Source organism: Arvicola amphibius, chromosome 1, assembly GCF_903992535.2.
Source record: "Arvicola amphibius chromosome 1, mArvAmp1.2, whole genome shotgun sequence".
NCBI classification, from domain to species: Eukaryota; Metazoa; Chordata; class Mammalia; order Rodentia; family Cricetidae; genus Arvicola; species Arvicola amphibius.
In genome coordinates, this window is record NC_052047.1 from 163,641,792 (window position 1) to 163,665,998 (window position 24,207).

The window sequence follows — 24,207 nt, forward strand, 5'->3', positions numbered from 1 at the left end:
CCTAGGACACAGCAACTCAAAGAATACCTCTGTCCAGCATAAGGTGACCAATAGAAGTTGGCTGTGACCCTGCAGCAGCCAGAGGACTGAACTCACAGACAAGAGTTAACTTACAGCTCTGGGCACAAATGAATATGTATACAAAATCATTGGTACCAGATTAAGAAATATCAACACTGGACTCTGTACACTGGATTTAAGGGTATGTATGGTAACCCACAAATAGCACCACAGAAACTAGGAGCATCAGAGCCCTTGAGGAACTGAGAACTGGATTTGGGAGACATAGAATTACTCAGTACTGTCATGGAGAAGACCATGCAGAACTTAATTGGTTTTAACTGTAATCATATATTTGAATTCTATTTTACACATGGTGATTATGAGTTGTAATTACATGGTCATATAAAATCATTGGACTAAGTATAGGGCTACCTAATGTGGGTCCTTATTCATATAGTTCTACAGTCTGAATTGTGTGCACAGGTATGTGAGCCTTGTCTAGCGCTGTGTTCAGTCTTTTCATTATAAAGACTTTCATCTTTGTGCAGCCTACACCCCCTCACTACTTACAAAATGAACTAATAATAAATGACTGTATTTATAGATAAGCTGATACAGAGGTATGTGGCTATCTCCATACCTGGTATTTCTGTAAGGCAGTAATCGTACATACTGGTTTGTTTGAGTTTTTTGCCATATGATGATGAATAGACATTTTACTCCCCTCTCACTTTAAACATTATGCCTTTGTGTGTGAGAGCCTGTCTGAGTACATATGTGTACATGCGTGTGAAAGTCAGAGGACAAATTTCAGTACTGTTTCTTAATCTCCTATCACCCTTTCTGTATGGCAGGTCCCTCACTGCTCTGTAAATTCATTGAGTGGGCTAGACTAACTGGCTACTGTGATCTTCCTATGGCTCCTGTCTTGCCATCTATGCATATTTTTTCCTTATGAACTGAACCATCCATCCAGCCTAAAGTCAGCCTTTCTTGTCAAAAAAATGTTTTGATGTTTAGAATTGAGTTACACGAACCCATACTCATCTATAAAATAGTGTCAGTTTATCTCTGTTATTTCTGTTTTCTTAATATCTTGGTTGCTGAAGATGGAAAAGAGAAAATACAGCTAGGCTCTCCAGGGCCAGACACCGCTTGAGGAGGTCACTGAGGTTCAAATGCACTGTCAGGGCTCATCTGCCAAGACGCCTTTGAAGCACAACTCTCACGTCTAGTGTTAAACAGTATTCTCTCTGTTACTCCAGTTACCCCTCCAACTCCAGCTGGCACCAGTGGGGAATGAGTGCCACCAAACAGTTCCACAGAAGAGCAGGCTCCGACCTTCAGAGTTAGAAAGTAAATAGGTCTTTGTCATTTCTCATCACAGCCCTGGCACCCTTTCCCTTCATGTCTTTTGAATCAAGGGGGCAGCATCTGTAGCTGTTTGGCGGGTGGAAAATGACTCGGCTCTCTGTGTCATCTGCTTGGCATGAAAGTGTCTCCTCCCACGAAAAATTCCACAGAAGTGTGTTTGTTGCCCCTAGTGGGAGCCCGTTCTAGGTCTTTTATATTGGGGCTTTCAATTTTTTTGTTTTATTATTATTTTTTAAATCTCTATGTAGATACTCCTTTACTCCAGAAGAGGGTTAGTCTTCCTGCTTAGCAAAGCCCATCAGAAGGGCATATGTCTCTTCTTGTCACCAAAGTCTCTATTTCTTCTGTCAGGGAACTGCTGCTAAGTTATGTTCATAGGGAAATGATTCCTCAAAACACATAAAGTTCGAAAATATGACACACCTTCCGTCTGTGGTTCTGTGAATGATACAGAATGCAGTGTCTCAGGATGGAAGCAGACTTCGCCATTTTAAATGTAGAGAAGTTTTGTCTGTGTGTTTGGAATGCTAGGATGAGAAAAGCGAGAATATTACTGTTTTCATGTTTGCCTGTTAGGACTTATGTCATTATTCAGCTGTTGAAAACTGTGCAGTTGACATGGTCACAGACGCTTGTAGCTTCCAAGATGCTTACTTGCATAGAACCCCCACATAAAGTTAGTAGAGTTCATTTTCTTTTTTTAAAAAAATATTGATGAGAAGTCAAATATAGATAGCCTACATCTAGGACCTACATCTAAGCCATCTGAAGTAGGACAATTCTGATTTAGAAATCATTTTGAGCGATAAAATAAGATGTCTCTGAACAAACGCTGTTATCCAACTTCACCATCCTCAACGTTTTTATTTGATGGTTTTGTGATGGGTACCAGTATTTTTCCAGGCAACGTAACTGGAAAGTCACACCATGTGGGTGAAGGTGGGAAGGCATATGTTTAATTCACTTGCTTTCATACTTAAAACATCAAGCCACTATATCCTGAGATAAGCGTTCTGTTGTTTAGACAGGACGTGCAGTGACTACACCTGAGACCAAGCATCCTGCATCAAGATCAAGTATCAAGACAAGTATCACACCTTTGGGTCAAACCTCCTGTCATATCCTTGAAGGAGCAAGAGTAGGCTTGAATTCTCTGACCTTTGGTCAGGGTGGAATGGATCCACCTCTATGGGCTGTCCCAAAACCCAAAGCACCAAGTAAACACACCCTGGGACAAGATATCTAGTTTGTAGTCACACCTTAAGTCAGACCTCTTGTCAATAAACTTGAAAAAGCAGATAAGCTTAAACTCTTTGACTTTCAATTAAAGTGGAGTAGACCCACTTCTGTGGGCACTTACTAAGGGGCCAGATTCTAAGACTTACTAAAGGTCTGAGATATATTCTGAAGGGGGTGGTTTACATTCTTGGAAGGTTTTAAGTAGAGAAAGGGACATATACTGCATAACCACATTTAAACGGAAGTTTAATTCTGAACAAAATCTAGACTGTACCCTTAAAGTTATAATACTAGACAGAATGAGTGATTCAGACTCTTGACTTTTACCCTCCTCAGTCGTGCTATGTGATCTCATATACAATGAGACATGCAGAGATTTATTATGTTCTATTGAGTGATATCAAAGTGAACTGTGGATTGAAATGTGAAATGTGAAACTCTTGTTCTGCCATCATAATACAAGTGGTTCTACAGTTGAACATTCATAAGAACCAAAGTCCAATGCGAATTCCAGGTGAGCAGATCCCCAAGGATGCTGTATAAAGCTTTCAAGGACCGTGGTACATTCTTGCTCACGCAGTTATGTACTTCCTGTTTTTCTGGTTTCTCTGCCTCCTTTTTCATGCTGTTAAAAAGCAGAGCTTAATTTTTAAAAAGTTGACTTTGGACATCAAAGACTATTTCTTTGTTCTTTTAGCTCCTTCTCTGGCTTTCCCAGCTCACAGATAAATGATGAGTCTTCATCCTTGTAAATGTTTGTTTCAAATGAGATTATTCTGCTCTGTTGCTCTGTGTAGGTGTTGAGATACAGGTCACACTTCATTGACTTAGAGAAGAAATGCGTTTTTCCTTTTAAACAGCATATACCTTCATGGTCTCTGCCATGCCGCTAAAATATTTAAATGGTAACAGATTATAGCAGACAAGAATATTTGTGATCTCTGGTCACTCCCATGTACATAAAATAACTCCCTTTTCCATGTCAAATAGTTTGATTCAACATTTTTATCTCTTCTCTACTTAAGCTACATTTATTCATTTTTACTTAGGATTATAAATATTTACACCTTTTTTCCAAGCCCTGAATAACATGCACTAGCTTTCTGGATAGAAATCTAATGTTTATCTATATAAATTCATTTATCTTAATGAATTATCTATAACAGATATATAAATAAATAAAATGGATGTTTTTATTGGAGATGCTTTTATGCAAAGTATTTCTAAGAGCTGGAAAGCATCTCCATTATTAAACCCAAATATGCTTCTGGGTGTGGTAGTTTGAATGAAACTACCATTGACTCACGGGGACTGGCACTATTAGGAGATGTGGCCTTGTTAGAGTAGGTATGGCATTGCTCGAAGAGCTGTGTCACTCAGGGCAGGCTTTAAGGTCTCAGATGCTCAAACAATGCCCATTATGGCAATTGATAATGGACTAAACCTCTGAAAGTGTAAGCCATCCCCAATTAAATGATTTCCTTTATAAGAGTTGCCATGGTGATGGCATCTCTTCACAGCAACAGAACAGGGATTGACACACTTGGGTTGTTCTCATTGTGCCTACCCTATGCTGCCGGTCTACCACCAACTACACAGCATACTTTTCTCATGTTGCACCTATGTGCTTTGCCTGTAGCACAAAGTTTAGTGCAGTCAGCATTTTCACTGAGAAGCTATCCAACTCCTGGGAACGGATCTGATACCGATTGCCACACACTCATGGGAGGATATTGAGACCTTCTGTGGAGTACTGACTTCACACACCAGCATTGCTTGATTGATCAGTCACTCACACATCATAGGCTCAATACAAATTATCATATAAACCAATAACCTAAATCATTCTTACATTATTGATGTGAAGTATTTCAGAGTTTCTCAGCAAGTTAACCCCGGTCATCTGTTCATCACACTCTGTAGCCATCTCAAAGAGCAGGAACAGCCTCAGGGTGGCTGCTTACAAGAGCTTCAGATGCAGAGAAGCCAGGAAACTCCTGTCCTTGTTGGCTACTCTAGAAGCTATGAGAACACTCTTAGAGATTTGATGTTTGTTGTATTTGTGTGATGATGGATGTGGTCAACATTTATTGACCCTGAGATTATTAACAAAATGATACTCAGAAGCTCAGCCCCATCCATTCCAGTTTAGAATACATAACATTAAACAAACGACTCTCTGTATTTCTGGATTTAAAAATAAAAGTTGTCTTCACTTAAAATGAGATATGGCTTAGGGGCTGTCAGATCCTGGGGAGGATGAGCCGAGCAGCAGAGGTGAAAGATCTGGTCTGAGTAAGGAATTTCCCTGTGCCTTCCAAATCTCCCCATGGCTTGGTGGAGAGACAGGTAGATGATGCCATCCAGTGCACTTGGGGAATTATATCTAATAACTATCTATGTAGTTTTATTCATTCACTTATTCCTTCCACAACCATCAGCCTTGTGCTCCAAGGGGCAGCCATTTGCTGGATGTGGAGTCACAGTGATAAATAAAACCAGAAGATGTCCTGCCCTCGCCTGCATCCATTTGGGTGGGATGAAAAAATACGAGTACACGTGTGATTTATTTATTACCGTTTTGATTAAGTGCAAAGTATCCTGGGGTGATCTAAGAGTAGAGGATACTGGAGATGAGTGTTAGCTGAGGTGGTAGGAGGAACATGATGTATGCTAAGACTTGGAGGATGAGTGAAGGAATTGAGGGAGTTGAGGACATACAGAAAAATAAGGAAAAAGTAAAGGGAGAAAGAGCATTCCAGACAGAAGGAAGAGCTCCTAACACACTCTCCCTGAGTTTGTCATGGAGGACTCACAGGTAACTTTAGTTAATTTTTTTTTACAGTTTCAGTCATGTGGAATTAAAATATATTCTGATCTCAGTTTATCCTCCCTCATCTCCTGGGTCCTGCACTCCCATCTGATTTGATACCTTCTTCTTACCTATCTTTAGAAAACTAACAGGAAAATTAAACAGTAACAATAATAATAATAGAAAAAGCAGAAGAAATACATATACAGATAGACAGACGGACACACACCTTAAAACACAAAATATAATATACAAGCAAAAGACCAGTAATTTTTTAAAAGGCACAAAACAATATGAGACCAAAAAATCTACAAAAAATACCACTGAGTTTGTTTTGTGTTGGCCATCTAATGCTGGCCATGGAGCCTGCGCTCAGGTGTGATTAATACACCCAATGCTACTTCGTTGGAGAGAAACAGTTATTCCTCTGCAAGTGCTTGTCTGTTGGAGAGGCCTTCTTGGTTAGGGATGAGAGCTCATGTCCAGCTCCCCTTTCAGTGGTGGGATCCTATCTGCTTTGGACCTGTGCAGGCCCTATGCATGCTTCCACTGTCCCTGTGAGGTGGTATGTGTGTCAACCCCCAACTGCACAATATTCAGAGAATGAGAAATTTTGGAACACTCAGTCCTAAATGAAATGTCTTCACTCCCCACCCTCTACCCACCCAGGCATCAGAAGAGGAGGCGCAAAGATTGTAGAGTCAGAGGGGAAAGGTGACACCAAGGAGATTCCTTTCTGCATTCAAAGAATTAAAATTATACCCCTTAATAGAAACAATGAATATTATGTTAAGTAAAATAAACCAGTCATAGACAAATACTGTGTCCTGCCAACTCATATGAGACAGCTGAAGTTCTCAGCATTAAAAAAAATGGAATAGTGAATGTCACAGACTGGAGGTCACAGGAAGCAGAAAGTTGCCAACAACTGGCATAGTTTCAATTAGGTAAAACAAAGGAGGCTGTGCCTATGCTGAACAACATGGAACCTTTAGTTCATTAAACTGTATTGCACAGTCTCAAAAACCGTAAGAGACTGGATTTCATGTTTAGCACCTTTACAACAGAATATGAAGTATCAAAATAATATAATAACCTAGAATATACCAAAACGTCTTTTATTTATGTTTATGTGTAACCTCATCTGCTTATGATGTGAGAATTGGTTACAGATATCAATTCTCTTCCTTTAGACAGAGAGGGAACAGCCTAACAAACCAGTGCCCCAAAGAAATGTGGAATATAATGTCTGTTGATAACAAAAGTGCCAGTGTTGGGTTTCAGTTAAACAGGTTTCTTGCATTTGGAAAACAAGAGTTTAAAAAAAATAGAGAAAGCAGTCACTGGCTCAGAAGGCGAGGGAAGAATGATTGGCAGTCACAGGATGCAACCGAGAGTGGGATGTTAGAAAAACATGAGCACAGATGTTGATGTGAAAGGGATTTTCCCAGGGTGCTTCACTCCCACAACAGACTCACAGATAGCTCTCAGTGGTATATGATGGAAAAGGCAAAGTAATTGAAGTGAAGGCTTAGTAACTTCTGAGAAGAGATGCTTCAAACCAGTGCTGGGGTAAGAAAGCCTCAGAAGCACAGTTAACGCACTGGGAATTGATGCCTCAAACCTTGGTTCCTATGGAGGAGGGATCACAGGAACCAGCTATTGGTTTATATGGCCACTAACGTTAAGGAGTCACTTCTGAAAACTTTACGAATTGTTCTTATTGTTCACTTGCTCTCTTTTATCCAAGCAATTTCTTTTTCTAAAGGATGTGAAGGAACAATCTCAGTGAGCGCCTTCAGGATTCAAGTTGCCATCAGAAAGTAACCTCATTATCTGATTATCTACCCAGATTCTACAGTATATAAAGTATTATGGTTCAAAATTCTTAAATATTAAAAAGAAATCAGAGCTGGAGATACGACACAGCATTTAAGGGCCCTTGCTGCTCTTTCAGAGAACCCAAGTTCAGATCCTAGAACCCATGTCAGGTGGCTCACAAATGCTTGTAATTCCATTCTAGGTGCTCCAGCTCCCTCTTCTGGTCTTTGCAGATGCCTGCTCTCTCTCTCTCTCTCTCTCTCTCTCTCTCTCTCTCTCTCTCTCTCTCTCTCTCTCTCTCTCTGTCTTCTTCCTCCCTCTCCCTCTCCCTCCCTCTCTCTCTGTCTCTCTCCCTCCTTTCCTCCCTCTCACACCTATTTAAAAAATTTTTTAAATCACAAAATAATTCTGATATTTAACAATTTCTAAACATATTTTATAAGCAGTACAGATAGAAGAGTAGCTTTATCATCTATATTTTCTTTGTGTTATGTACGTTCTAATTCATCTTTTTCAGGAATTCCTTTGAAAATAATAAAGTTCCTACTGGGAGATTTAAGAGAATCATACTTACAAAAGTATCTTTCTTTAAAATCATCCAAAGTAAATATGTTTCTTTGTTACAGTACCTTGTGGTATGATTTAAACATTCTTTCTGCAGTAATAATGATAAATGTTTATAACCAGCCCACTCATAAGGATTTTTTTAAAAAATTCTGGAGCTAAGCAAATTTTAAAAATATATATTTTGATAGAAATACTCAGCTTTAGGATGCAGAGGTGGGATGTAACATTTTGTGATGTGTGAGTTGAGTACAAAGGAAGACAAACTGGTGGGCTAGCTCTATGTGCTGCTTTTAGGTATAAGATATACTTGACTATATTGTTTCTCAGACTCTGCTCAGAGAAGATCTTGGCTTCCAGACTTAGCCTCCTTACCTACCAGGAAGGAAATGGGTCTTCTCATACATTGGAATTTGCAGGGATCGGTGAGGGCTGGTGCATAGCCTATCAGATGAAAAACTATGGCATTCCTATACTGTTTGGGAACCTTCTTTTGGATCACTTGCTGCATTGAAATACTCCTATACACACACTTTCTGAGGTGCGATCAACAAGTAGAAAGGGAGTGTTATAAAATGTTCTAATCAGGCACTTCTACTACTGATTCTACCAGATGGCAGAGAGAGGGCAGCAGCATTTCTTTAATATTTTCTTTTACAGATTTTCCCTTTTCTATTTCCATGTTTTTTTTCTATTCTTCTTCTATTTGAGAATGTAGACAAGTCAAGGATAAGTCACACTAATCCCGTGGGTTAGAGCACCAGGTAGGAATTATCTAGAACGAAACAAATTTGAAGATTTGGGATCTCCAGTGTCTGTTCTTGGATTGATCTTATGGTCCTTGAATATACACATGGGCACTTTGAAGTGCTATAGACAATACGGACGCATGGAAGACACAATTCCCTTTACTTAAGGAAAGCTTCCTGCAGACAATAGTGCTGAGATCACTCATAAGTGCCACAAAACTACTGCTCAATGAACTGGAAGACCAAAGATATGTCTGCATACTCTCTTGGGAATTTCCTTCTCTTCATGTTAGAAGTAAATTTTAAGTATAAGGAAGACTGTGCCTGTATTTTGTATCCTCTTCTGCTGAAATTGTCTCATGGATTGCTTCCAGAAAAAAATTGCTGTAAAAATTGTGTCCATAGTACAGCTATGTCCTACTTAAAGATTAGCATTCTACAATCTTCCTTTATTGCACCTTGACCAGTTGTGGGTCTCTGTGTTAATCACCACCCACTTCAAAAAGAAGCTTCTAGGATTGGGCATAGAGAGAACTCATTAGAGGTCAGTTCAATTGTGACATTAAAACAGCAATTCTAATATCCCACTCTGGCTGTATTTCCAGGCATTAATCATGGTGTTCTACGCTGATAATTGTTATATAATATCGACAACTGAACATTTGGCTGTGCTACGTTGCCAAGATACTTAACTACAAATGTTCTACACATTTTAAGACTTGTATTATAAGTATCCAAGTAATATTGCAGTACCTAACTCTCTGTGATCTCATTGGCCAACTTTACATTGGTTTTTGAAGAGCACAGAGATTTCTGGTTTTCTCTCGGTAAATAACAGTTCACTCATCCCTAGAAACACTCAGAACTCAAATGCATATGAAGACAGCACAGCTCCTTACGTGCCTGCCAGCTGTCTCACGCGTCTATCTGCTGTATGGTTGCAGATCACACATTTTGTTTGGGCCCTGGGGAGCTATATGGAGACCTCCAGCTCAGGGACAGCATGTCTCGACGTTTGTGTGGCTTTCTTTCCAAGCGGTGTGGTGAATTCCTCATTCAGCAATTGTGCTTCCAAATAGCGCTTCCTTGGTAAGACTTTCCCACACACACCAAGCAGACGACCCCTCTCCTTTTGAATACCCCCAGTACTTACCTTTTACTAAAACCATTTGCATGCAACTCACTTTATGGAAGAAACTAGGTCTTATAGTTTGGTTATGATATGCCCTTCACAAGGGGTTCTGGTGATGAAAGTTTGAACCCTCATTGGTTGACCCAGTTGTTGAGAGTGGTTTCCTCATGGGACCTTTGGCCTTATCAATGGACCAACGCCCTGCTATATTCATAATGCAGTGACACCAACAGAAGCCTATGGAAGGAGCAGATTGATGAAAGGATGACCCTGGGGACAGGACTGAGAACACTGTATCTTGTACCTTGTCCTTAATGTCACACATACATCTGCTGTATGGTTACCATGATGCTTCTGCTTGTTTTGGGTCAACGCAGTGAAGATATCCAGGAATGGACAGAAATCTAAGAAATCACAAGTTAAAGCAAATTCTTGCTCCTGTAAGTTACTTCTAGCATTTATCACAGTGCTCTAACGAGGAGAAACTTCAGGTGTCAATGCTGCTCACTGCTGTGTGTCGAGCACTTGCCATAGAGTTGTGACGCATCAGTGGAAGGAATATGTGCCCCTGTGACCAGAAACAGACCGAAGCAACCACTGTGCAGGAAGTCAGAATCGCAGCGGGTTCACAAATGCATGGGGACGTCAACCTTGGAAATAAATGTCATCTACGGAAGCTGCATCTGAATTCTGACCCTGAGGCCTATGAGTGCCGTATTTGCAAGCCAGATGCTGGGCACTTCTAATGGGAGGCTCTTTACCACTTTCTTTCTCTTCTGCTTTCATGGCTGCCATACCTCTGAAAGTAAAAAAGGAACAGCCTTCAGAGAATCTGAAATCCCTGTGCCATATGCTATGTCTCGAATCTTGGAAGGAGATCAGAAGGAATGCAGTAAATAGGGACTTCTTTTTTTTTCTTTTGATTGAACTGCTCTCTCTTGATTGGCTGTAGATCATTCATTTTTGAAAACAAGATAATTGTGGCAACAGCTGTCTATAAGAAGCAAGAGGCAAAGCTGGCTTCGCTCCAAGAGAAGAGACATTCACAGAATATTTTCAGACTTACGGTCTTATAGTACACTTACAGTTAAAAGGCTCAAATAGAGCTAGATTTACACCTAAAATATGGGTGGATCGTAAGAAAAAAGACTTGTTCAGGTGCACAATGGCCAGAGATTGATGTTTTGTAGGTTGCAACAATATGCTTTCACTCTTGTTTAGAAGGACAGTTAAAAGAACATTCAGGAAACACATGAGAATAAGCTTGGGAATCACAAATGAATCAGAACACTCTTTGTCCTTTTAGAAGTTCAAGGAGGCCAGACAGTTAGACACAAGGGATCAGAGGTGACAGTGTGCTTAGGGCCACTCTGCAAGATTCTGCCAGGTTTCTTACATCTTGAGCAGCATCAAATGGATGGCAAATGGCATGACTTAGGCCCAATGCCTGTTGGATTACTTGAGCCTGATATGACTGCAGAGGAGCAAGAACAGTGGGGTCTAAAACTAACATAGCTTTCCAGAAATAAAAGTAAACTCGGAAGTTGGTGGAACTCTTCAACCACTCTTATTCCGAGTGGGAAGGAAGTGGGGGTTATGTCCACTCCTCTTGGCTTACTGACTCATTTTTGTTGAGGGGCATTATTGTGTCCATGAAAAGTGTTTACAAACTAGACAGAATCGACTAGACAGGATGCGAGCATGCTTTGCAAATTGCACACACTCTTTAAAGGTGGTTTTGCTAAGTTGTACTTTAGACAAATATAAATTAGTTTCCTTTAATAAATGTATTTTCTTTATTTAATGTAATTTTTATTGCTTCTTTGGGAATTTCACATCTTATGCCTTATTCCCGTCCACTTCCCAGTCTTTCCATGTCCACCCCCCCCGAAAAAAACCCACCACTTCCCCTCTCCATCACATATTCGTTCATTGTAGTGTTATTGGGAGCTGCTGTGTGTCGCACAGTGTACCCTTCTGCCAAAGCGACTTCACTTGCGAATGTTCATTGCAGTGGGTTGTTGGTCTGATTCAAGCCTATACCATCAATATTAGACTCTCACTGGGACTTCCCTCTGCTGTCTTGCTATTACCCCGAGCCATGGAGATCCTGGGGCTATGGCTCCATAGTACTGGTCCCCTCGGGTACTACATGTATATGTAGTACCTAATGTACTACAACTGGTCATAGATGGGGTAGATGTTAGGGTAGGCCAACTCTAAGCATTGGATGTAGGCTTGGGTGGTAACTGAACTGGTCAGTCCAGGCCTCCACCAGGAACTCCCCACTTAGGGGAGGGCAGGACTAGGTCTCCTATGCCCATCTCACTGAGGCCAGCTCTCCCAGAGCAAGCAAGGGGTGGATCCAACTTAGCAGGACCCTCAGACCTCAACATGGCTTTCACTGGTGGTAAAGCAGGTCACAGACATCTGCAACCCTGGCTGCCATCAGGCCACAAACACAGACATGGCTCAGTGTCAGCACAGGGACAGACACCGCATGTGCTCCTCACCACCTTCATCTCTCCAGTTACTGCTCTCTCCATGGTGCATTGGACTGTCCTGCTTCTCCTTCCTTCCCATTTCTCCACCAGACACTTGTTCATCATAGTGGGTCCCGGCGGTGGTGGTGGGTGGGTGTCTGGCCATTGTCTTTCTCCCACCCACAACTGCAGCCACCAGACAGGCAGGCCTCTCAAACAATTCTATTTTAAATTAAATGAAAGGTATAATGGTTACTGTGTATGAATTAGCCTTGTGAAATTGGCTACACCAAACTACTTACCATATATATCACCTCATAGCTTCTTCCAGGAGAATGTCTACAATCTCTTTATTTTTATTCATTAGTAGAAGAGCTATCCCTCCTTTAATTGAAGACTAAATGTTCCAAGTATTCAAATCATCGTTATTAGTGTTCTCAGCCTCTACTTGTTACTTTACTGAAACGTGTGCTTTGATCAGAATTTTACTATTCCACCCACCCTTGGCCCCTGTCAATCATCCCTTCTGTTCTGGGCTTATATGAGTCAGTTTTTCTAAATTCCACAGCTACAGGGAAGACCATGTCATTCTGTGCCTGGCTTGCCACACTTAAGATGGGGTCCTCCAGTTTCATCTGAGAAGTCACAACAGATGTTCCCTTTTCAAGGGTTAAATAGTTTCCATGATGTGTAGTTACTTCATTCAGCTGATGATAGACATGGGTCCCTTCCACATCTTGGCTACTGTGGAGACTGGTGTGGTAAACCTGAACCTAAAGTCCCTATGTCTGACAATGGCACAGTGAACTTTCTTTTCTGTCTATCAAATGCTGTTTTGAGTGGTTCTTGTGTTGCAAGGTCACCAGAACCATTTCTAGCCCCTAACAATTAGATCACAGTGATCCACTGACACACAGATACATGTGCGCACAGACACACACACACACACACACACACACACACACACACACACGGTTATAGCAACAAAAAGTGTCTCCGTTTATTTCTAGAATATGAAGGACAGCAAAATTACCCCTGGTTGAGAATTACTGACTCATATCATAGTTTGTGGTTTCCTTTAAAAATGTTTAAATTTATTTATTAATGTATTTATCTATGAGGTGGGACTCATGATGGCAGACATGGGGTGATCAGAGGATAATTTGAGAGAGCCACTTCTTTCCTGCTACCATGTGAGTCTCAGTGAATGAACTCAGGTCATCAGGCTTGGTAACAAAAGCTGATCCATCTCACCAGCCAGTGCCATGTCTTACTACAAAGCAACAACTAATGATTACGTCAGCAAGCCAGAAAGCCTGTGGTATTTGTTTGTTTCTGTTTTGTTTGTTTTGTTTTTAAGATAAGAACTTTTCAGTCCATGCTGGGTTAGCACTTGAGCTTCTTTGCCTTCAGCCTCCTTACTTCCAGTATTGTAGGTATGTGCCAACACCCTGGAAAGCTACAGCTGATAAATCTTTTTCTTTATCAGACTGGTATTGAAAATCTTATAGTGAATTGCATATGCGAGAGGCAGGAATGTGTAAGAAACTGTCCCCTCAGACTCAGATGTAATAAAGAAAGCAGCTGCATGAATTAAGTCATTGTGCTATGGGATGTGATTGTAATTCTGTAAAGGTCAATTCCATGGTGCTTTGGCAGCCTGCAGGATGTGTAATCAAATTCAGAGTGAAGAACACGGGGGGGGGGGGTTGCTGAATAATGGATTCTGTATTATTCCCCAGAATCTTTCTCCATGTCAAATCAATGTTCTCTCTGGGACTTTCAGATCCTCCTAACCCTATAGATGCAGAAGGATTGTGAATCCGAATTCCTCAAATTTCTTATTGGAAAGGTAGCACAACATTTTATATCAAGTCATTCCTAGAGGGTGAGTTTCACAGCTCTATTCAAGAGTGATGTAGGAATTTGTTGGCTTGGGGAGGCTACTGTAGCAAACCATCATCATTTTCAAAATAGGAAGAAACCAAATCAACATTAGGTTAACAGTATAGTAGAAATACATGAAAGTGGCAGAAGCCAGAGGATCAGATAAGTTATAAACAGCCAGTGTCCCTGCAGAAGCTGGCCCATGCCTTTAGGAGATGGTAACCCAGTGTGTTATTTTTTCCTATGAGAAAAGCAATAGGAAGAATGCACATAAGGCCCTCTCTTTTATGCCCACCTGTCCATTTATCTATTCAACCTCCAAACAGCGCCTCTTTCAATTGTTTCTGAAGCAACTTAAATGTTGCTCTAGATACTATTCCTTCAGAGCAGTCTCCTCTGCCCTCAGCTTGGCTCAGGCTGCTGTCCTCCTCCGATAAGATGCTGCAGTGACCTGCTCATGCCTCACTCTGCCCTCATTGCCTCTTTCTCTATCTACCAGCTATTGGCTTTTTGCCGTATGTCAAAAAAAGGCTTATGTAGCCTTCTCTCCCATTGGTTCTCGCCCTTCTATCTGCTGGCTTCTTCTGCTGTGTCATATCAAAGCACAAACATCATTTTCCGTAAAATGGTCCCTGTTATAATCTCATCTACTTCAGAGCCTTCTCAAGAGTAGGAATCCTTGCAGGTTCAGTTCTGTCTACTGATGTCTCCTTGAGCAATGCAGAGGAACACTGTACCATCTGCACATGCGTCTTAGAGGAGCGAGCAGTTGCTTTGATCACCTATACTAGACTGTGAACTTCTTCCGTATTCATTAATTATTTCTTATGTTCTTTGTATGAGTGAAGTATGCCATGTGTTCAGTGTCCATGCATATTAGAAGAGGGCATCAGATAGGAGTTACAGAATGTTGTGAGCCAATGCATGGGTGCTAGGAACTGAACCCGGGTCCTCAAGCAAGAGCATCAAGTGTTCTTCCCCCACTGAGTCGTTTCGCCAGCTCCACTGTAAACTTCTTTCTAAAATTTAGTTTCATTTTCTGGAATTAAAATATAATTTCAACATCTTCCCTCTTCTCTTCTGTCTCTGTCTCTCTCCCTCTCTCTGTCTGTTTGTGTTTCTATGGGTATTCCTAAATCTAGAAATATAGCCCGCTTGGTCTGTAAAGTTCCTTGTATGCTTATGCTTTCAGAACTGACCACCTGGTCGTGGATGACAAACTTGGGGGCTCTTCTCTGGGAAAAGCTATTTCTCCTGCTCTCAGAATACCTTAGTTTCTTGTAGTTCTTTGCCTAGGGTTGAGGCCCTATGAGGTTTCCCCCTTCATATTAGTCTGTCTATTGGTGTTGTCTTTGTTCAGGTCTTGTTTTGGCAGCCATGTTGATGAGACTTCATAGATGTAGCTTCCCTGATATGTCTAGGAGACATAATCTGGAGTTTACGATCTTTTAACCCTCCTTTTGCAATGGTTCCTGAGGCTTAGGTGCAAAAGTTGTATTATAGATGTTTCAGTTGAGTGTTGCATGATTGCTTGTTCTCTGCATTTTCATCAGTTGTGCTTTTCTGTAAAAGTCTCTGTCCTTTGCATGGAGACATTCTTTTGGTGGAGGGTAAAATCTATGCATTTACTTGTTTTTCTGTTATTTATTTATTTATTTATTTATTTATTTATTGTATTTCCATTTGGCTGTTGGAGCTGGAACTCGGCTCTCAAGCAGCCAGGCAAGCACTCTGTCCCTGAGCTGTATCCACACTTCCATTAGAAAGCTTGCTTATCTTGGTTAGAGCATTTTCCACCAAAGCTCCTTTCTGCTTTGCTCCCTGCTCTATGCCAGCCTAGGCATGGACTCTGGTACATGTTCAATCCTTGACTTTCTTGAACTTTGGATTGATGGTGGTTTGATATATTTGATTTTTTGGGGGGGGTGGGTCTCCTCATAGAAATGCTTTTCTTCACAGTCCCTCTGTCCTAATTTCTTGCCCATTGACACCATCTAACTAGGTGCCTCTGAGATTGCATCTCTACAATATATTCCTGCCAAGTGGTTAAGGTTTATTGGGCTGTGTATCACGGGCTGTTATCCTGGTGACTCAAGAGGCGTATACAGAATTGTTAAGTTGAACACTTTCATAAGCTACAGAGGCTTTACCCTGGGCAAATTAGAGACCCTGAAACAAATATAAGGAAGAATGAGGGTATTAATCCTATCAACTAGCTGTTCATTGTTAGTCTGTAAAGACTGTGTCATTTCTAAAAGTGCCTCATTCTTTCTTAAGGATACAATATGAAGAAAAAAACTGAGTCCCAATATTCAATAAATGGATGTATTGCCATAACCATATAAGCCTTGCAGAATACAATCCATAGTATTAGCAAAAAAGTTACTAAAGTTTCAATGTTAATGTAGTCTGCCGTATTGATTTATTAATTACCTGTTATGAGATCTGGTAAATTGTTTTAGGTGTAATAATCTCTATCGCCCAGCAGGCGTTGTGGTTCTAGCAGAGTTGTGACTAGCAGAGACGCTACCAGTGGCGACACAAATGGTCCTGCGTTGCTTTAGTTTCCCAAAGACTGGTCCTACACAGAGACCGCTCCTGAAGAGATCAGCCTACCCACCTCTGTTCAGTTCCTGCTCAACTGTCTATAGCAAATGGAGTGAGCTTCCAGAGTTCTGAAGCATCTCCATCAGAGAGCCCCGTACACGGATTCCTGCTTTCCTCTGTACATGTACCTGTCATTTTTTTCATTCTCTCATCACCCCAGTCAGGTCAGTCTCTGGAGTCAGGCAGTCTTCATGCCATAAATACCCAGGAGAGAAAACTAAAGTGGACGAGTTGCATACACACCATCACACAGTCACACTCGGGCCAGAGAAAGGCTTTGCTGTTTGTTTGAGCTTCACCTGGGAAGGCTTTGAAAGACCATAGGACTGAGGTGTTGGGATCTGTAACAAACCCAGAGACAAGATATTGGGGTTCAACCCAAAAACCAGAAAAGAAAAGCAGCCACACCACTAGAGAAGTCTTACCTCTACCAAGGCTGCGTGACCACAGACTAAGCAGACTAAGCAGCTCAAGCCCCTCTCTCTTCCCATTTTATATTCCCCTCTAGTGCTGGGATTGAAGGTGTATGACTCCCTAAGTACTAGGGTTAAAAGTATTTGTTTCTGCATTGATCTTGTATAGCCCTGAGTGGCCTTGAACTAACAGAAATCCATCCAACTCTGTCTCCCAAATCCTGGGATTAAAGGTGTATGACTCCCTAGTACTAGGGTTAAAGGCAAGAGAGGCACCACCACCTGTATTTGTTTCTGCATTGATCTTGTGTAGCCCTGAGTGGCCTTGAACTCACAGAGATCCATCTTTCTCTGTCTCCCCAATCCTGGGATTAAAGATTGTGCCACCACTGCCTAACCTCTAGGGGCTTAGCTCTGCCCTTCTTATCTTTAGGCAAGCTTTATTTATTAAAACATAAATAAAATATCACTATAGGGGTCATTAGCATAGCCATGCTGTGTCAAGCAGTACATCTTCATGCAGGCCTTTAATGGCTGCCTACAAACGTCTTCTACATATGAACAGCCGGCCAATGGCAAGAGCGTAATGACAAGGATTATGTCTATTCTGCTCATTATGGTCTATCAAATGCCTTGAACAAAACCCAGATCTATTCAAAACCATTTTGAAGGTGGAAATAAATGAGCTAATCTATTAGATGATTGATAAGTTCTGATTTGGGTTAAAAATAGAAAAAAAAACATTAAATTGCTAATAGATGTAGAAAGTAAATTTGGAAGTTTCACTTAAAATATAAAGTATAAGGTTAAATAAATTTTTTATTTTGATATTAGGTAAGAATTTTACCAAATTATTTTTTAAATTAATTTCCAGGTGTTTCTTTTCTTTGGAATGTGAGTGATATTACATTATTAGTAATTCCTATGATTATGTCAGCACTTTTAACTTCATCATAAAATTTGTTAATACTTTTTTACTCTGTTAATGACAGTGGTGACCTTTCAGGTCTTAATAAATCAATGAGCTCATAAAACAATCCACTGTTAACACTGGAGTCTAAAACAATTCCCCATTGTAGCCACCAGGTGGCAGTGTCCTAGAAAACCCATCCTCAGTCGAGGAATTCATTCTTCTGCCACTTGATGGCATCGCTCTATTGTTTTCAGGAGCACAGTGACTCCCTGTTTCCTTCTAGGTCTGGCTGCTTTGTTTGCTGTTCTGCAGTTGTCACTGTATCACAGAGGCCCTGAAAATAACCCCAGTTACGTGAAATGTCTTTTAAAGAGAGGATGTTTGGAGTTTGGACCAATTCATTGAAGAATATTAATCATTATTTTATTTTTTTCATTCTAAATAAGCTATACTTTTAAACCAGAAGAAAGCTCTTCATTTAAAGAAAACGAAACTGTGTAGGACTCTTTAAAATCAGTGAGCGGATTGTCTGTGTATATACCAACAAAAAATATATTTATTGGGGTGGATACATGTGATGCCTTTGTTTTAAGGCTTTATAGTTAGCTTTCATTGTAGCATCATGTTCCTGGGGCTATACTATAACTTCACATTAAGGACCTTCAATCTGTACTTCTTGTAGCAAAGCACAGGACTCTTTATATTTTCATTGTTTACAAAAACCTTCTCTGACTTTTAAAAATTCTCAGGGAAAATACAACCATATTAAAGCTCCAAAGTAATTGACAATTTGGGGTGGTTGGAATGATGCGGCCAAATGCTTTATATGTGTTTCTACAGAGACTCATACCTTTTCTGAGTTTCTCTGTATCCTCATTCGCTTGATTTGACCCTAGCAGAATTTTGGATGGACATCTTCTAAAGCAAAGGTTTAAGCGATTGTACCTCTAGGTGTTGTTCTTGCAGAGTGTGTAGAAAGTGTCCCTGGTGAGTCAGCCTGGGAACACTCAGCCAGGGAAGGAAGCAAACAACCTCGGAGTGCTTTTCAAGTCAGAGAATTCATTCCACATTGTTTTCAGCATCTCCTGTGGAACAGCAAATCATAAATGATAACTTAAGGCCCATTAGAGATGAACGGTTTTAAGTGTCTACTTCTATGTAAAAGACTTTTAATATAAAACTTTTAATTTATTCTTTAAGAATTTTATACATGTATACATTGTATATTGATCATATCCACTGTGTCCTTCAAACTTCCCCAGACCCAATCCTCCTCCCAGTTTCATGCCCTCTTTTCTCCCTTTTCTAACCTGGGGTCAAATCAGCGCAGCTTGTATGTGGGTGAGTGTGGAGCCATGCACTGTGGCAGGGGCACCTACCAGTGGCCACACTTCCAAAGGAAAATGACACTTCCACTCCAGAAGTCGCTGACTACTACAAGTAGCTGGAAGGTGGGTACCTTGTGAGCCAGCCACCCCCATCCATTCCTGCATGAAATTTTTCTCTGTCGATACACAAGTGGTTTTTCTTTGTATATTCTGCTAAGGCAGCCTTTCAAAGTGTTTGCTTTCAAAGCATGCAAAGCTTGTTCTTAAAATCTTGAGAGTGCTTCTAAGATGTCAATGCTGGGGACGCTCACAACCGCAGCAGGCTGTGTAAGTATAGAGCAGCAAGTGAACGTAACGCCTGACTAACCCAAAAAGAATCTCTTGAGTGTTGTGGCTGAACAGGAAAGTCAAGACGATAGTATATGACAGTGTTGTGATTAGCTGGAAATACAGGCTTGATATGCCCCTGGTTGGCCCCTTGAATCAGTGAAGATAGGATTAGCTATAAACAACAGCATAAGGAAACAAATACTCAACTAAGTTAAAATGCAAAGGACCGGGTGACATGGCATGGTCACGGGTTGGCTAGTACAGAGTCTAAAGGATAATCTTTTTGACTTTTCCCTTCTACCTTCCCATCTGTCAGCTCTGTCCTCTGGCTTGTCCCCTGGCAGTCACGAGATCATTTTATGTGTCTAGAAGTCATGCTTCGATATTAGAGTGTTCAAAGGAATAGAACTGTCTAACTCTAACCAAAGGCCCCAGAAAGCAATACCCTCAGGTCTCAGATGTTGCTCGGATACTCATTTCTGGGTCACCCAGTGGCAGGGTAATTTGATTTCCAGCAAAGCTTGAACTCTTAGGCTTATCACCCAGTCACTCAGAAAAGGGCAGAATTTCCCAAGGGAAAATGTGTAAGGAGTGTAAATGGCTTTGGGCTTGACAAGCGACCACTGTGGATGCTTGACTTTGTTCACACTTATTGGTGGTTTGGAAGAATGCGAACAAATTCAGTCATCAGAGGAGCGAGAATGTGCTTTGCATCTTGGTAGTTTCAGCATTCCCAGAGAACACTGGTACACCCACCTTTGAGACTGTGCTGCCAGCCCAGAGAAGGGTGGTCAGCTTGGTGTCTCAGCAAATATCTTACTATTTAGCTCTTCTAAATGTTCCTCTAGCTAATAAAATGAATCATTTGCTAGTACATAAATATTTAAACTTCTGAGCTTTCCTGCTTTGAGGCATACTTCATAACTGTTAAACAGTGATCCCAAGACACCATGAAAGTCTAGGCAGCAGAAAGTGATTGATTTCTGTATTCCATCCTGGGCCATATTCCATCACAGTAATAAAGTACCTGATATAACTAAGTTAAATGGAGGAAAATTTTGTTTTGGCTCAGTGTTTTAGAGGTTTCAGCCAATGGCCAACTGGTTCTTTTGGATCACATCTGCGGGGGAGCAGCATCTCAGGATGGGGAACATGGGATGGAGAGAGCATTTATGTCACGATGGTCAGGAAACACAGATGGGGAACAAGAGGAAGGTGGGGCTGTGATCCAGATACCTTCTTTCATGCATGCTCTCAAGCGACCTCATCTCCCGGTAATGCCACCAAGCGGAGAACAACCCTTGGAGATAGGCCTTCAGGGACATTTTAGAGCCAACTACAACACAGTAGGGGCCCTCTCTTTACCCTAGGATAATTGCCTACTTTATCTTAGAAAACAAGGTTCCCTTGCTAGGAATTCCACCAATGATTTTCCCTTCAGCATTTGAGTCTTCCTGGCTTCCTTCCACTTTCTTCAGGCTGAGTACAGCTCCTTCCTTTCGAAGCTAACCACTAGTGTCTTTGACTCTTGCTGTTTTTCAGCCGACTCCACAAGTCTTGTCATTCCAGTTCTGCAGAGCACAGAAGCTGGACACTTAAGAGTGTCTTTGACCCTGGGCACCCTGTGCTCTGAGCTGCCAGCTGCCCCGTGCTCCTGTTATTTCTCACAGAAGTTCTTGTCAAGTCTCAGGGACCAACAGACTCTTTTTCCCTGAATTTGGCTTTTTAGCAGTCTGGCATTTGAAGTAGGGTTTCTGTTTTGCTATTTTTTACTTTTATTAAATATTCCGAGAGGTAACCTTTCTGTAACCTATATTTGCTTTTAAGTACACTAGAATTACGTGGTGTGCAGGAAACCTAAGGAGGCTAAAATGGTAGCAGCTAACTACCAAGTGCAGAGAGAGCACTAATTAAAGTGTCTCGCAGCTAAATCCTCTCTATTAAGGAGATAAATTAGAACTGTTGGAATTTACAGAGGCCAATTTTGAGGTGGCAAAATAAATCCTATTGTTATTCATACCCTGAAAGGATGCTGATGTAATTGTACGCAAATGTCAGTAAATTCTGTGAAGCCAGTTATTTATATAAATGATTATTAAATGGGGACAATTCAGTTCATGTTGCTGTTTGTTAGAGCCATTGTTTGCATTTCTTTTTATTTCCATTTAGTTCCGATCTCAAGTGCACATACCACGCCCACGAAGGGGCCAGACCTTAAGACTTGCTCTGTTCTCTGTATCCAATGGTCCACTGACAGATCGCTCACTTCAATGACTTTCTCCATTTAAAATCCAAACTTGGGTCAGCATGATTGTTGATTAGGCAAAAAGCCCTTGCTACCAAGCCTCATAGTCTGAGTTAAAATCCTGGGACCCACTTTTAGAAAAAGAGAACCCAATCCCAAGAGGCATCATCAGGTCTTCACAAATATGCCATGGCACACCCCACCCCCATCGCAACATGTCACACACACATGCACAGGCATGGAAATTTTCTTGTATTTTATTTAATCATTTCATTTGATTATTAATGTAATTATTTATTTTAAAATAATTGAGTAAAAATGTAATACAAATTTAATCCAAAATGTGACCAATGTTGTTTATAGATTTGGCAACTGTGCTTATTCCCCCTATTTTTTCTTAAATATAAATATTTTGAATATTAAAAAATAAAAATCAAGCCACCGAGGGTAGATCAGGAAATACTCTTTGATTTGTTTGTTTGTTTTGTTTTTATTTTTCCAGACAAGACTTTGTGTAGCCTTGGCTGTCCTTGAACGTTTTCTATAGATCAGGCTGGCCTCGAACTCACAGAGATCCAGCTACCTCTGCTTTCTGAGCACACAGGAAACATTCTTGATGGTGCTGGAGCTTGTGTTTCAGAAATTACTTTTCTACCCATTATTATCAGATCACTTGCTCTAAGGAATATCAAACAACCAAATAATTCACATTTTCCAGTAATCACTTACCCAAGTCTCCATTTAAGTACCATTAAGTAATTTAATATCTTAAAGCATTGTTCAGAACCTGAGTCATGCTTATATCTTCTCTGTCTACTGGTAATATGAGGTTCTGATTCACTGAGAAAATAAAAGTCAGTCTTTATTAATGTGGCTAAATTATAGCAACTCTGCTTCTCTGCTGGAAGTCTCCCCCCACTGGGCAGCCTGTTGTCTCTTACAACAGGCCTGATGTGTTGGTCTGTTCTCTCCTGAGTCTTTGGAGTCACTGCCCTTCTTAGTTACACAAGCTCTGTGCCTTTAAATCCTTCTTGGCCATTCCTAAGAGCTCAATCAAGCAAAAGCCCCTTCTTGTACCTTTATCCTTCTCATAGTTCCTTCTTCCAGTTTTCCCCATATCCTCTGTTGATGACTTGAACAAAGCCGGTGCACTCTTCGCCTGTCTGTGATCTAAAACAGCTGGGATTACGTTCCCATTTCCTCGGGAACATTCATGAGGTGCCCCACTGCCGCTGGAGAATTGTCTTTGCATCTCATGCACACTTCCTAGTCTGGAGCAAAAGAAGCCTTGTCAAGCTCTTCTTCCAGAACATTCTTTGCTCTCCTCATGCTATGACGCATGAATACACTGACAATCTCTGGCACTGTTGGGGTCATCACACCTCTGCTCATATTTTTTCCCCTACAACCTGGGCTGTTAACCCACCAAAACTGAGTTTGCTCATCTTCCACAATCCCCTTGAGCACCATTGACCTTCTCCTAACACAAACCAGAAGCAACCACGCATGCTCTATGGGACTCAATTATACTCCTTCAGGTGGCTACACTACTTAATTCATCTTGCTCCCCACAATGTCCAGCATGTCAGTTTCATTTTCTCTGTTAGATTTCCTCCCCTTAACCACCTGAAGCACTTAGCAGAATCCCGTGTCCACAACAGGAACATTGGCATTGGCAGAGATGGAATTACCTGTTGTTCAAATGGTTTGTGTTGAGAGTGATCTTTACAGTATCTTTGAAATTTATAATGGAAAGTAAAATACAGTTCAAATCACAAAGGTCATAGTAACAGGTGCAGAATTAACAATTACACAAGCAACATGCTGTTCATATCAGGAATAGTAGCAATATTAGCAATGGTGGCAGTAGGCTTATCTTTCCTTGACAGGTTCTGAAATGAATATTGCATGAGTCAATTTTCAGGGAGCCAACTTACACAGCCTCCCTATTTCAAAATTCATACATCTTCCCTAGCACTTCATTGTGCTGACAAAAGTCAAGCCTAAATCAGTAAGGCCCTCTCTCCATTGAGTCTAATGACCGAGTTTTCAGAGTGCTACGGAGTTTATCCACGATGTTTGACTGCTGCGGGAGCCTAGGTATTTCCTAAGTCAACTGTTCGTCTGGTAGACTCAGCCCCTAGACCTGGGAGTTCCCCTGGAGATGTTTGCCAGTGGCCAGTCAACAGTTCTCTTCTGTGGCATTAGTGATCTAAGCTGAGTGTGTGGCCATGGTCTCGGGATATTTCATCTGCAGGCAAGGTGTGCTTGATTCAGATCCCAGGACCTTGCACTTTTGAAGATAAG

At 41.0% G+C, this 24,207-nt stretch overlaps 1 protein-coding gene across 5 annotated transcripts in view; it reads left to right on the forward strand.

The window, feature by feature from the left end:
• The window catches only part of Trpm3 (transient receptor potential cation channel subfamily M member 3), a 789,469-nt gene that overhangs the window by 158,056 nt on the left and 607,206 nt on the right, over positions 1 to 24,207 (forward strand). The gene's annotated exons all lie outside the window — the stretch shown is intronic.